We start from the raw sequence: 12,075 nt of genomic DNA on the forward strand, positions 1-12,075 counted from the left end.
CCCCTATATACAGTATGAGCCCCCACACAGCCTCCTACATACAATATGAGCTCCCTCATAGCCCCCTATATACAATATGAGCTCCCACATAGCCCCCTACATACAATATGAGCCCCCTCATAGCCCCTACATAGAGTGTGAGTCAACATAGCCCCCAACATACAGTATTGTGCCCCACATAGTCCCTGATTTTTCTGTTCAATTCAAACTTGTTAGAAATTAAATTAAAAAAGTGATTAAAGAGTCGCCTGCATGACAAAATGGTAGAGATAAACAGTAAGACTCGCTAACAGTGTCAAAGGCATGACATGATTTTCTGCACATAGCGAATCAAGTGTATTGTGCCAGATACTCCTCGTGTAGGGGTGTAGAGGTCCCACACCCCCACATGGATCCACCAGGGAATCTACCTATTCCCCTATGGGCCAGTCTGCCCATGAGTATGCTGATATAAAAATTAAAAAAGTTATATTCTAGTAGAAAAGTAGTAAAGTATAAAATATGTAAAAAAGTAAAAACAAAAACAGAAAAACAAAACAAATTAAGCATCATTGCAATGCTTTCACTCAAGACACATTTCTTTCACTGTGGTCGCATGAGTGAGCATGAGTGACCGATTAAGACCCCCCCACTTCATTTCAAGTGATCAGTGGAGATCAATCAGGGTTTAATGTGTGTAGCGGTTTATCCCTCTCATTGGCTCGTTTCACACATATACATTGGGTAAAAGTCATCCAAATCCTCTGATTTTGGCATATCCGGGCCAACAATCTGATGTTTGGGTGACTCGACTCTTCCCAGATAAGAGGAAATGCCTCATCCAATTACTTTTAGAAGAGATAAGCTGATGTCAGATATGTCTGGCTGTGGCTTTCTTCTATCTCCCCATTGAAAAAAACATGGATGCTTGGCCAAGGTGAATTACCTTTTGGCCAACAGCTATCACATTGATGGTCAGCTTTAAAGGGCTCAGGAAATTGAGATATGGGGAGTTGTTGCCATGTTCTCCCGTTGCAATGCTTCTAGAATACATTTTTTACTTTGTTGTAGGTTCTCATAGATTCCATGAGAATCTACAAAACCCCCATAGACCTTAAATGAAAAAATTGGAGGTATAGTTTGGGCCCATGGAATTCCGTATTACGGATCCCTACCACAGAGATCTGTAACACTGCACTCTGTATAAGACTGTATGGATGACACTTACAATCTGCATAGATGACGACCAGAACGAGTTATGGTTCCACAGTGGACCTGTCAGTTGCTAAAAAAATTGAGATGAATGCATTATAAAACTCCCTTAAGGCCACATGCACACATCCAGTATTTGGTGAGATTTTTTACCCCAGTATTTGTAAGCCAAAACCAGGGGTGGGTGAAAAATGCAGAAATGGTGCAAATGTTTCTATTATGCTTTTCCTCTGACCATTCCACTCCTGGCTTTGGCTTACAAATACTGGGGTAAAAAAACCTCATCAAATACTGAATGTGGGCACATGGCCATACCCTCTTGATCCTGCTACTTTTTTCCGTTTTGTGTTGCATCGCTCCATTGCAGAGATATTCACATTTCTTTCATTTGGAGCACAGTATGTGAAATCTCTGCTTGGTAGTCCAACTGTGCATTTCTTCAGAGTCTTCTTTTGGGGTGTGCACTTTCAGCTCAACAGAGGATCTAGCATTCTTAGATCTGGCACACTGTGATTAGCAGCTTCTGAGAAGGAGGGGTGAAAGCTCACACACCCGGAGAAGACTCTGAGGAAACGCCCAGTTGCACTACAAGCAGAGATCTCGCATACTACCCTCCAAAAGCAACAAATGTGAATATCTCTGCAGTGGAGCGACGAGAAATGAATAAAAGAATTAGAATCAGGAGAACTCATAGATATTTACAAAGTACTTACCTAAAATTTTTGAGCAAATGACAGGTCCTCTTTAAGACTTTAAGAAGTCCAGGAACATGCCATGTCTGGGTCTGAAAGGCAGAAGAAACAGATTAGATATTAAAAAAAAAAAGTTTTTGACAGTGAGTGTGATCAATGAGTGGAACAGGCTGCCACGAGAGATGGTGAGTTCTCCTTCAATGGAAGTCTTCAAACAGAGGCTGGACAAACTAAGCTATACCAAAACTTATAAGAAGCCTTACCCCGAAACATCAACTTTTCTTAGACATTTTCAATGAAGGCTTTTTTTTGTGTTTAGCTGGCCAGCTTGGAGTTCATCAATAGATTGTGACTGATGATTGATGTCATCCTGCACTGATTGTACAGTTTGATCACTGGTGTGCGGTGGATCTTGTTACATGTCAGCATTTAGGAAATGAGTCACTATATGTCACAGTCGATAAGTAAAACAGAAAGGATCGGGTATTACGCTGTGGAGCCTGCTTGGTGAGATCTGTCAAAAACTCCAATGCAGTGTCGTAACATGGAGGAGGCTTCCTGTGTGAGAAAACGGCACATTTATGTGTCATGTGTGCGTCATGCTTACAAGCAAGAATTGTCAATCAGTCTTGGCTCCAATGCTACCCTGTCCTCTGAAATCCAAAACTTTTCCAAATTTTGACCATTCATGGAGAGATCGTCCTTTGTCGGTTATGGTGACTAATAAATTTCAGCTCCAAATTTTGTGGTCCGATGCTCATAACAGTAACAATTGCCATTTCTCCTGACAATTGTCATGGTTGGATTACTCAATTCACATATGAGTACAGTTAAAGGGAATCTGTTACTACTTAGTCTGAGCAGTGCATGATGTAGGCGCAGAGATTGTGATTCCAGCGATGTATCACTTACTGGGCAGCTTGCTGTAGTTTCAATAAAACCAGTGTTTTATGAGCAAGAGATTATCACTAAAGGACTAGTGGTCTCATGCCATGTAGTCCTCCTGCTTTGTGTAACCCCGCCCCGACCTCTGATTGTCGTAGAAAACTGAAAATCTGAGGTGTGTGGATGAGGTTATACAGAGCTCGCTGTTGTGAGTTCATTTTCCCCTTCACCATTGAGGTCTGATGAACTCCCTCTTCTGGTGAAGGAAGGTAGTGAGGCTGATTACAAAGCACCTGAGCAGAATGATGATGACTGGGTGACTAGAATTGCTGACTGGATATAAGGCAGCCGACGCCCTTCTGCCTTGCGGGTGATTACTCTGAGGGATTCTTGGAGACCAGTCTGATTCCTGCTCCTCAAAAGCTAAGTTTTCTGCTCTACTTTTTGCATTTGTGTTTTGGTTTTGTTTTTCCTTGTTTTTCTGGATTTCTGCCTTTCCCTGCTGGGTGAGCTAAATTCCTTTTTGCTCTGTCTTCAGAAAATACCTGAGTACTGATATAGTCTTTTTGAAGCCTAGCGTCTTCAGGGCTTTTTTCCCTATCAGTCTGTTGGCTCTTGTTTTTGAGAGGGTTTTGGCGGATTGCAGACAGCAGCTTTTCTATTCTGTCCTATTTAGTTAGCTTGGGCCCCATCATTTGCTCAGCCTATCTTTCTATCTGTGTGTGTTTTTTCATCTTGCTTCACCGTCATTATATGTTGGGGGCTGCCTATTGCTTTGGGGTCTGCTCTGAGGCAGTTTAGATTTCCCTTTCTGTCTTTAGGCTATGTAGTTCTCCGGCTGTGATCGAGGGGTCTAGGGCACCGTAGGAACTCCCCATGGCTACTGCTAGTTGTTGTTGTTAGGTTCAGGGGTCTGCAATCCGATAGCTGCCAACTTCTCTGGTTTTTCTGGACTTAGCTAGTATTTCTGTTTTTGCCTCCTACGGTGACTTATTTCATAACAGCTCGCCTTTCAGAGAACTGATATATATACAGCAGAGAAAACAGGGATTTTACCAAAACTGCAGCAAGCAGCCCAGCAAGTGATACATCATTGGAATCAGGCTAATTGCCCCTACATCATGCTGCTTTCAGATTACATATTCAATGTCCGGTGACAGATTCCTTTTAAGGGAGTTTAAACAGTGCAACACCTATTTATTGGTTGAATTTGTATTGCCGCTCAGCTCCATTTATGTGAATAGAACAGGGCTGTAATACCACTCACAACCTACAGATAGGTGTGGCACTGTTTTTGGCAAAACAAACAAAAAAGCTGCCAAGTTCAATCTCCTGAACAACCTTATAGGGGAGATCACACTGTAGAGTTGCTTTGGCTTTCTCTGGGGCAGCTTGACATTGAGCAGCATGTTGAATGCAAGATAAGGGTCCGATGCAACTATTTGGATTCACCCGTCAGAGAACTGATGGCTTCTCTAGTAGATCCAGGATTTGGCACAATGTTAAACCTTGGTGCTCCAGCAGAAGACTGGAGGTGACTCTGGTGCGATCACTCACCACCATTGTTCTTATAGGGGGATCACAAAATAACCTATTGGATCTTATTGATGGAGACTGGACATCAAAATTATTTCTTACTTGCCTACAGTCTCAGATTTGCCATGACTGTCCAAATATGTCAGAAAAAGTCTTGGTAAATCCGGGGATGACTCAAACCAAAAAAAGTTTGAGTTTCCACAACTCCTTGTATGGCATTGGAGGCAACTCCGGTCAGGACTGGGACTAGTCCGATAATATTCTTCATCAATGTTGACAATGAAACTCAAAAGATGACATGTTAACCCTTGCAGGAGCAGGCCATTTTTTGTGGTGGTGGGGTTTATGGACCTACAGGTGCTTCTCACAAAATTAGAATATCATCAAAAAGTTAATTTATTTCAGTTCTTCAATACAAAAAGTGAAACTCATATTCTATAGAGTCATTACACACAGAGTGATCTATTTCACGTGTTTATTTCTGTTAATGTTGATGATTATGGCTTACAGCCAATGAAAACCCAAAAGTCATTATCTCAGGAAATCAGAATACTTTATAACACCAGCTTGAAAAATGATTTTAAAATCTGAAATGTTGGCCTACTGAAATGTATGTTCAGTAAATGCACTCAATACTTGGTCGGGGCTTCTTTTGCATCAATTACTGCATCAATGCGGCGTGGCATGGAGGCGATCAGCCTGTGGCACTGCTGAGGGGTTATGGAAGACCAGGTTGCTTTGATAGCAGCCTTCAGCTCATCTGCATTGTTGGGTCTGGTGTCTCTCATCTTCCTCTTGACAATACCCCATAGATTCTCTATGGGGTTAAGGTCAGGCGAGTTTGCTGCCAATCAAGCACAGTGATACTGTTATTTGTAAACTAGGTATTGGTACTTTTGGCAGTGTGGACAGGTGCCAAGTCCTGCTGGAGAATGGCATTTCCATCTCCAAAAAGCTTGTCGGCAGAGGGAAGCATGAAGTGCACTATAATTTCCTGGTAGGTGGCTGCACTGACTTTGGTCTTGATAAAACACAGTGGACCTATGTGGTACTTGCAGGTACGCAGGATGCAGTGACGAGTCGCGAGATGGTTTGGTGCTTTTTATAATAACGTTTATAGGCCTAGAGGTAACTATCCTTAGTCACAGCCTGACCAACAAAAAGGGGTAACAAGGGTTGCCCTCGCAGGTGCTCTATACAAGCCAACACAAACGGGGTAGAACATGACTACGTCCGGCAATAGCCAGTCACTATAGGGCCGCGGTATGGCCGACTACGGGTCGTTAATTATATAGTCAACTTAACCGTCCAGACATCTCTCGCCGTTCGGGATGGTGGTCTTTCGGCGTAGCAGTCGCTGGGCCCAGTTGCTGAAGCGTTGACAAAGTCTTCGAGCGCTCCGGCGCTCTAATGACACTGGAGCACCACAAGCCCCAGCGGAGTCCTTGGACGGATGGGCTGCAGCCCCCGGACTGGGGCAAGCGGCAGCGATGTGGGGTGGCGAGGGGCAGGCCACCTGCACAGCTAACAGCTGCGACGGGGAATCCGCGGCAAGCAGAGGCTCGGCCCCTGCCGCGGACCGGAGCGGGACAGTGGTGGCCGCTGACGGCACTGGACTTGCCGCAACCACGGGTGGGAGCAGAGCTGCTGTGGGCGGAGGGAGACAGGCCGCAGTCGTGGGCTGGAGTGAGGCGGCAACGGCCGCTGGTTACCGCGGGCAGGCTGCAGCCGCGGGCAGGAGGAAGGCGGCGGCCGCTGGTTGTCGCAGGGCAGCGGTTCTCGGACGGTCGTCTCGGTGCCATCCCACTGATGTCCAGGGGAAGTATCTCTCCTGTCTCTGGCCTCCTTCCTGGCTCGGGTGAGTCGCTCTGTCTCTCAGTCGGTCCCACGATCTCCTGCTCCTTCTGTTTCGTTCTGCTGACTCACTGTGACTCGCGTTCCCCGCCCCTTTTATATTGGCTCCTCCCCCAGTCCACCTGTCAGTCTCCACGGTCCGTCCCTGAACTCTGTCCCCCGGAAGCAGTTTCCCCCGGACCCCAGGTGACGGTCCCCTTGGTTCCGACCCGGACACTCGATGGGGACCCTCTCTCCCACACTCACCCACCCTGTATGCTCGCCAGTCCTCGGGCGAGTGCTTTAGTAGACTCGAGTTAGTCTTTGGAGACGACAGTTCTTGTCGCCATACGAACTGGTCCTGTTCGTAACGTTTAGGGGGTTTGCCAGCTGATGACCGCTCGGAGCGTCTAAGTTCAACTGGGGGGGAGCTTTCTGGGGTGGTTGATGGTGGTGGGTTGGTCGATTCTGGCAGGCTAACTGGGTCTGCTGCAATGTCATTATTTGGAGGGCCCGCGGATGTGGCTGGGAAGACTCCTTCGTCATCCAGGTCCCAGACCGATCCCCAGCCTGGAAGTCAATTGGTGGGTGCAGTGCTCTCCCAGGGTGTCCTAGATCCTGGAGCTTTGTATGGACGATTCGGTGGAGGGTCTGCAGCCGGTGCCGGTGGTTTCGGACCCACGAGGATACTCCGGTCCAGGGTAGAGGTTCCTCCGGGTTTAACTCCACTTCCATGATTCCATTGTCTTCCCGTCCAAACAGCAATGAGTAGGGGGTGTAACCAGTCACCCGGTGCACCCGGTTATTATATACCCACACCAGCTCAGGGACATATTCAAGCCAGCGCTCCTTTCGGTTGCTCTCCAGGGTACGCAGCATTTGGATTAGTGTCCGATTGAATCACTCGCAGGCCCCTTTTCCCTGCGGGTGGTACGGTGTAGTCCGAGACTTATTGATACCGTAGAGATGATGTAGTTCTTCCATGACTCTTCCTAGGAAGCACGCTCCTTGGTCCGAATGTATTCGCTGCGGGCAGCCGTACACTTGGATAAAGTTTTTACAAATCGCATAGGCGGCCGACTCCGCTGTCTGGTCTCGGGTGGGGGTGACCACGGCGAACTTGGTGAAATCGTCCACCATAACGAGACAATGTTCTTACCCCTGATAGGCCGGACCTATGGTCAGATAGTCCACCGTGAGGAGCTCCAGGGGAGCTGATGTTACAATTGTCTGCACCGGGGCTCGTTGCGCGGGAGGTTTAGCGAGCTCGCACGGGCGGCAGGTTCAGCAAACTTCTTCCACAGCAGCGTGCAAGCGTGGATGGTACACTATCTGCTGCAGCCATTGCAAAGTCTTTTGAGCGCCAAAGTGAGCCCTTCTCATGGGCTTCCCGAGCCAGTTGGCTGAGATGGGTTCCGGGCACGATTACCTACCATATTGTAGCCGACGTTGTTCGTGACACGGCTTTTCAATATAAAAGTCCCTTTTTGATGACTAGCTTTTCCCACTGGTGCAGCATCAGCAACATATCCTGGGTCAAAGTCTGTCTCTTTGAGCCAGTGGGCAACTTGTCTGTGGCCACCCATCGGCGCAGGAGTCCAATTTCTCTATCTTCCTGTTGCTGCTGAATCCATTTGTTGCGTGGCTGTTCCAGTATTTCTCCTGAGAGCTCCGGATGAGGCGCTTCTAGCGCGTTGACTGTAAGCGCGGCGGTGGTGAGGGCAAACGGCGTCTCCTCCCCCTCTAATTCATCGTCTCGATTCCTCCCTGGGGTGGTGTGTCGGATTCTGGAGAGTGCATCGGCGTGCATGTTTCCAGCTCCCCGTTTGTAGATGATCTTGTAGTTGAACTTGGCCATCCGAGCCACCCACCGCTGTTCTATGGCCCCCAGTTTGGCATTCTCCAAATGGGCTAACGGGTTGTTATCCGTCCGCACCACGACTTCGGAGCCCACCCCACCAGGTACTCTGTGAACCGCTCCGTCATTGCCCACACCACCGTGAGGAGCTCGAGCGTGAAGGAGCTGTAATTGTCCAGGTTGCGTTCGGAGTCGTACCATAGGCGATCACTTTCTCCCGGCCGTCCTGCACCTGTGACAACACAGCTCCTAGTCCCTGGAGGCTCCCGTCGGTATGCAGGATGAATGGTTGCGAGAAATCCGCATATGCCAATACCGGGGCGTCCGAGAGTGCAGCTTTGTGATCTTGAAACGCATCCTCTTGCGATTGCTGCCACTGGATCTTCTGTCCATTCGCCCTAGCTGGAGCCCCCTTCAGCAGGTCCTGCAGGGCTCAGGCTCAGCGTGCAAAATTCTTCACGAACCGATGATAGTAGCCGGCCAACCCCAGGAAGGCCCGCACGTCTTTCACCGTCTCGGGGGTAGGCCACCCCTGGATGGCAGCAACCTTTTCCAGGGATGGTCTAACACCCTCTGCCGAGACGGTATGCCCCAGATATTCGATCTGGGTGCGGAACAGGTGGCATTTCTGGGGCTTCACCTTTAACCCGTACTTCTGCAGCCGGCCGAGCCCCTGCCCCAACCGCCGCAGGTGGTCCTCAAACGTGGCGGAATAGATGATAATATCGTCCAGGTATATCAACGTGGCTTCAAAGTTGACGTCTCCTAGACACCGCTCCATCAACCGCTGGAAGGTTCCTGGGGCGTTGGCCAACCCGAACGGCATCCGATTAAACTCAAACAGTCCCATGGGAAGGATGAATGCTGTCTTGGCTCTGTCTTCCTCTGACATTGGCACCTGCCAGTACCCACTGGCCAGGTCTAGAGTTGAAAAGTACGTTGCGTTCCCCAAGGCGGACAGAGATTCTTCTATGCGGGGCAGCGGATACGAATCCTTGATGGTGCAGGCGTTCAACTTTCAATAGTCCACGCAAAAACTCAGAGTGCCATCTTTTTACGAACCAGGACAATGGGGGCCGCCCAAGGGCTCTGGCCTTCTCGTATGACCCCCTTCCAAAGCATTTGGGCTAAGAGGGTTTTCACTTCCTGGTATAGCTGCGGTGGTATTTGCCGATATCGCTCCCGGATGGGGGCCGCTCCTGCCGTGGGGATCCCATGCGTGATGGCTGTGGTACATCTGAAGTCATCCTCATGACTGGCGAAGACACTGTAATATTGTCCAAGAAGTGTCTCTACCTGGAGGAGTTGGGCTGGCGCTAGGCCGGAAAGTTCGGCCCGCATCCTCTCCAGGATGGCTCGACCTTTCTCCTGGGTTGAGGATACAGCAGTCTGTTGGGTTCGTACCGTTACTGCCCAAGGATCTTCGGGCTGCACCTTCAACTGGACCGCGGGGTTCGGCAGCATCTCCTCCAAAGGCCTCACAAGTTTGGCCATTTCGGCCCGGGGTTTCAGGGCGATATCTTGGTCTTCCAGGTTGACACAACGCACCAGGACTGTCCCCTCCCGCACCGTGGCCAGGGAGCGGGCTACCAGTATGCCAGGTTGCAGGCATTCCACCTGCACCTCCACGCCCTCAAGTGGCATAGGGGTGCGGATCGGCAGGGCTACCACCGTCTGCCCTGGAGGAAGCACGAGCGGGGGGGCCGCCAGCACGATGACCTTGTCCAGCGCTTCACCCTCCTGGCACTCCTGGAGCACTCGCGCCTCCCGCACCAACCGCTGGAAGACCTGCCCTTGGGCCGTGCGAGAACCCCAGTGGCTCAGAGTCTCTTGTGTGGGCTCATTGAGGAGGAGGTTGCCGAACTCTCATAGTATGTTCATACCCAGAGTAACCGGATGTTTGCTGTTTGTGTCTCCCTGGGTCAGGACCACTCCCCGGCGGCCAAGTGATTTGCCGCTTATCGAAATCTGCATCCAGGCTACTCCGACGATAGGAACTGGTAGCTGGTTGACGGCTACCAACTTTATCGCAATCCCCCACTGAGGTCTCACTGCTTCGGGAAAATGCTGCTGAAAATAAGTCACTGGCATGGTCGTTACTTGCGATCCCGTATCTACTAGGCATCGCATGGCACAGCCTTCAATCTCTCCCCATACCACTGGGCACCGCGTGACCAGGTCTTCGTGCCTTCCTCCACCCCGTGTGATGGGCTCCGGCTCCGGGCGGCGTCTCCATGGCTCAGGGTCCTCTGCTCTTCTTGGCCAGCGGGGTGGGTTTCCCCTGGAACGTGGGCACTCTCGGGCGGAGTGTCCCAATTCTCCACAATCGTAACAGGCGAATAGTCGTGGGGACCGACTTGGGTGAGGGCCGCGATGGTTCATGCCTCCTATACCCGCCCCGGCTCCTTGTGGCCGCTTTCTTAGCTTAGGCCAGTTCACCGTTAATACTCTGTATCTCTTGCTTCACCTCTTGCACCAAGTGGGGTTCGCTCAGGGCGCTTACGGATGCTTCGATACTCCGAGCCATCCCCACGGGGTCCGTCACCTCTTGATCCTATTCCCGAACCCGTGCCTCCTTCCCTATTTCTGAAAAGGTCAGATGTGGGTCCACTAGCACCCGCTCCCGCAAAGCCTGTCTTGTCAGGGTGTCTCGTAACCCGTTCACTAACAGGTCACGTAATGTTACGTCCACGGTCCCCACGCCGACTCCATCCTTCCTTTCAATGGCTAAAAACAGTTCCTGCAAAACATTCATATACTGGGTCATTGTTTCCCCCTCTTTCTGCATGCGTCCAAACATCTGGGTTCTCAGTCCCCCCACATCGGTCGGGTCCCCATAGGCCTCTTCTAAGATCTGTAACACCCTGACGAAGGTGTTTCACTGCCCCCGGGGCCTAAACATTACGGTATCCCGGGCTTCCCCGTCCAACGCCATCAGGGCCACCTCTGCCTCTAGGTCAGGGGTAAGAGGATGCATCCTAAATAACCCACGCATTCGCTCCGTCCAGTTCCACAGCATAGTATTGCTGCCGGAGAACCTGGGTAGATTGCTTAGCATAGCCCCCAAAGAAATGCTGGGCCGGGGGCCCTCGTTGTCCGTGCTCAGAGACTGCATCCTGCCGACTACGCCAAATGTGGTACTTGCAGGTACGCAGGATGCAGTGACGAGTCACGAGACGGTTTGGTGCTTTTTATAATAACGTTTATAGGCCTAGAGGTAACTATCCTCAGTCACAGCCTGACCCACAAAAAGGGGTAACAAGGGTTGCCCTCGCAGGGGCTCTAAATAAGCCAACACAAACGGGGTAGAACACGACTACGTCCTGCAACAGCCGGTCACTATAGAGCCGCGGTATGGCCGACTACGGGTCCTTAATTATATTGTCAACTTAGCCGTCCAGACGTCCCTCGCCGTTCGAGATGGTGGTCTTTCGGCTTAGCAGTCGCTGGGCCCAGTTGCTGAAACGTTGACAAAGTCTTCGAGCGCTCTGATGACACTGGAGCACCACAGGCCCCGGCGGAGTCCGTGGACGGATGGGCTGCAGCCCCCGGACAGGGGCAAGTGGCAGCGATGTGGGGTGGCGAGGGGCAGGCCACCTGCACAGCTAACAGCTGTGACGGGGAATCCGCGGCAAGCAGAGGCTCGGCCCCTGCCGCGGACCAGAGCGGGACAGTCGTGGCCGCCGACGGCCCTAGACTTGCCGCAACCATGGGTGGGGGCAGAGTGGCTGTGGGCGGCGGGAGACAGGCCGCAGCCACGGGCTGGAGTGAGGCGGCAGCGGCCGCTGAGGTCCATGGGCAGGCCGCAGCCGCGGGCAGGAGCGAGGTGGCAACGGCCGCTGGTCATCGCTGGGCAGCGGTTCTCGGACGGTCGTCTCGGCGCCGTCCCACTGATGTCCAGGGGAAGTATCTCTCCTGTCTCTGGCCTCCTTCCTGGTTCGGGTGAGTCGCTCTGGCTCTCAGTCGCTCCCACGATCTCTTGCTCCTTCTGTCTTGTTCTGCTGACTCACTGTGACTCTCGTTCCCCGCCCCTTTTATATTGGCTCCTCCCCCAGTCCACCTGTCAGTCTCCACGGTCCG

The sequence above is a fragment of the Dendrobates tinctorius genome, unplaced genomic scaffold, assembly GCF_039654945.1.
Source record: "Dendrobates tinctorius isolate UK_male_01 unplaced genomic scaffold, ASM3965494v1 ptg000116l, whole genome shotgun sequence".
Taxonomy (NCBI): domain Eukaryota; kingdom Metazoa; phylum Chordata; class Amphibia; order Anura; family Dendrobatidae; genus Dendrobates; species Dendrobates tinctorius.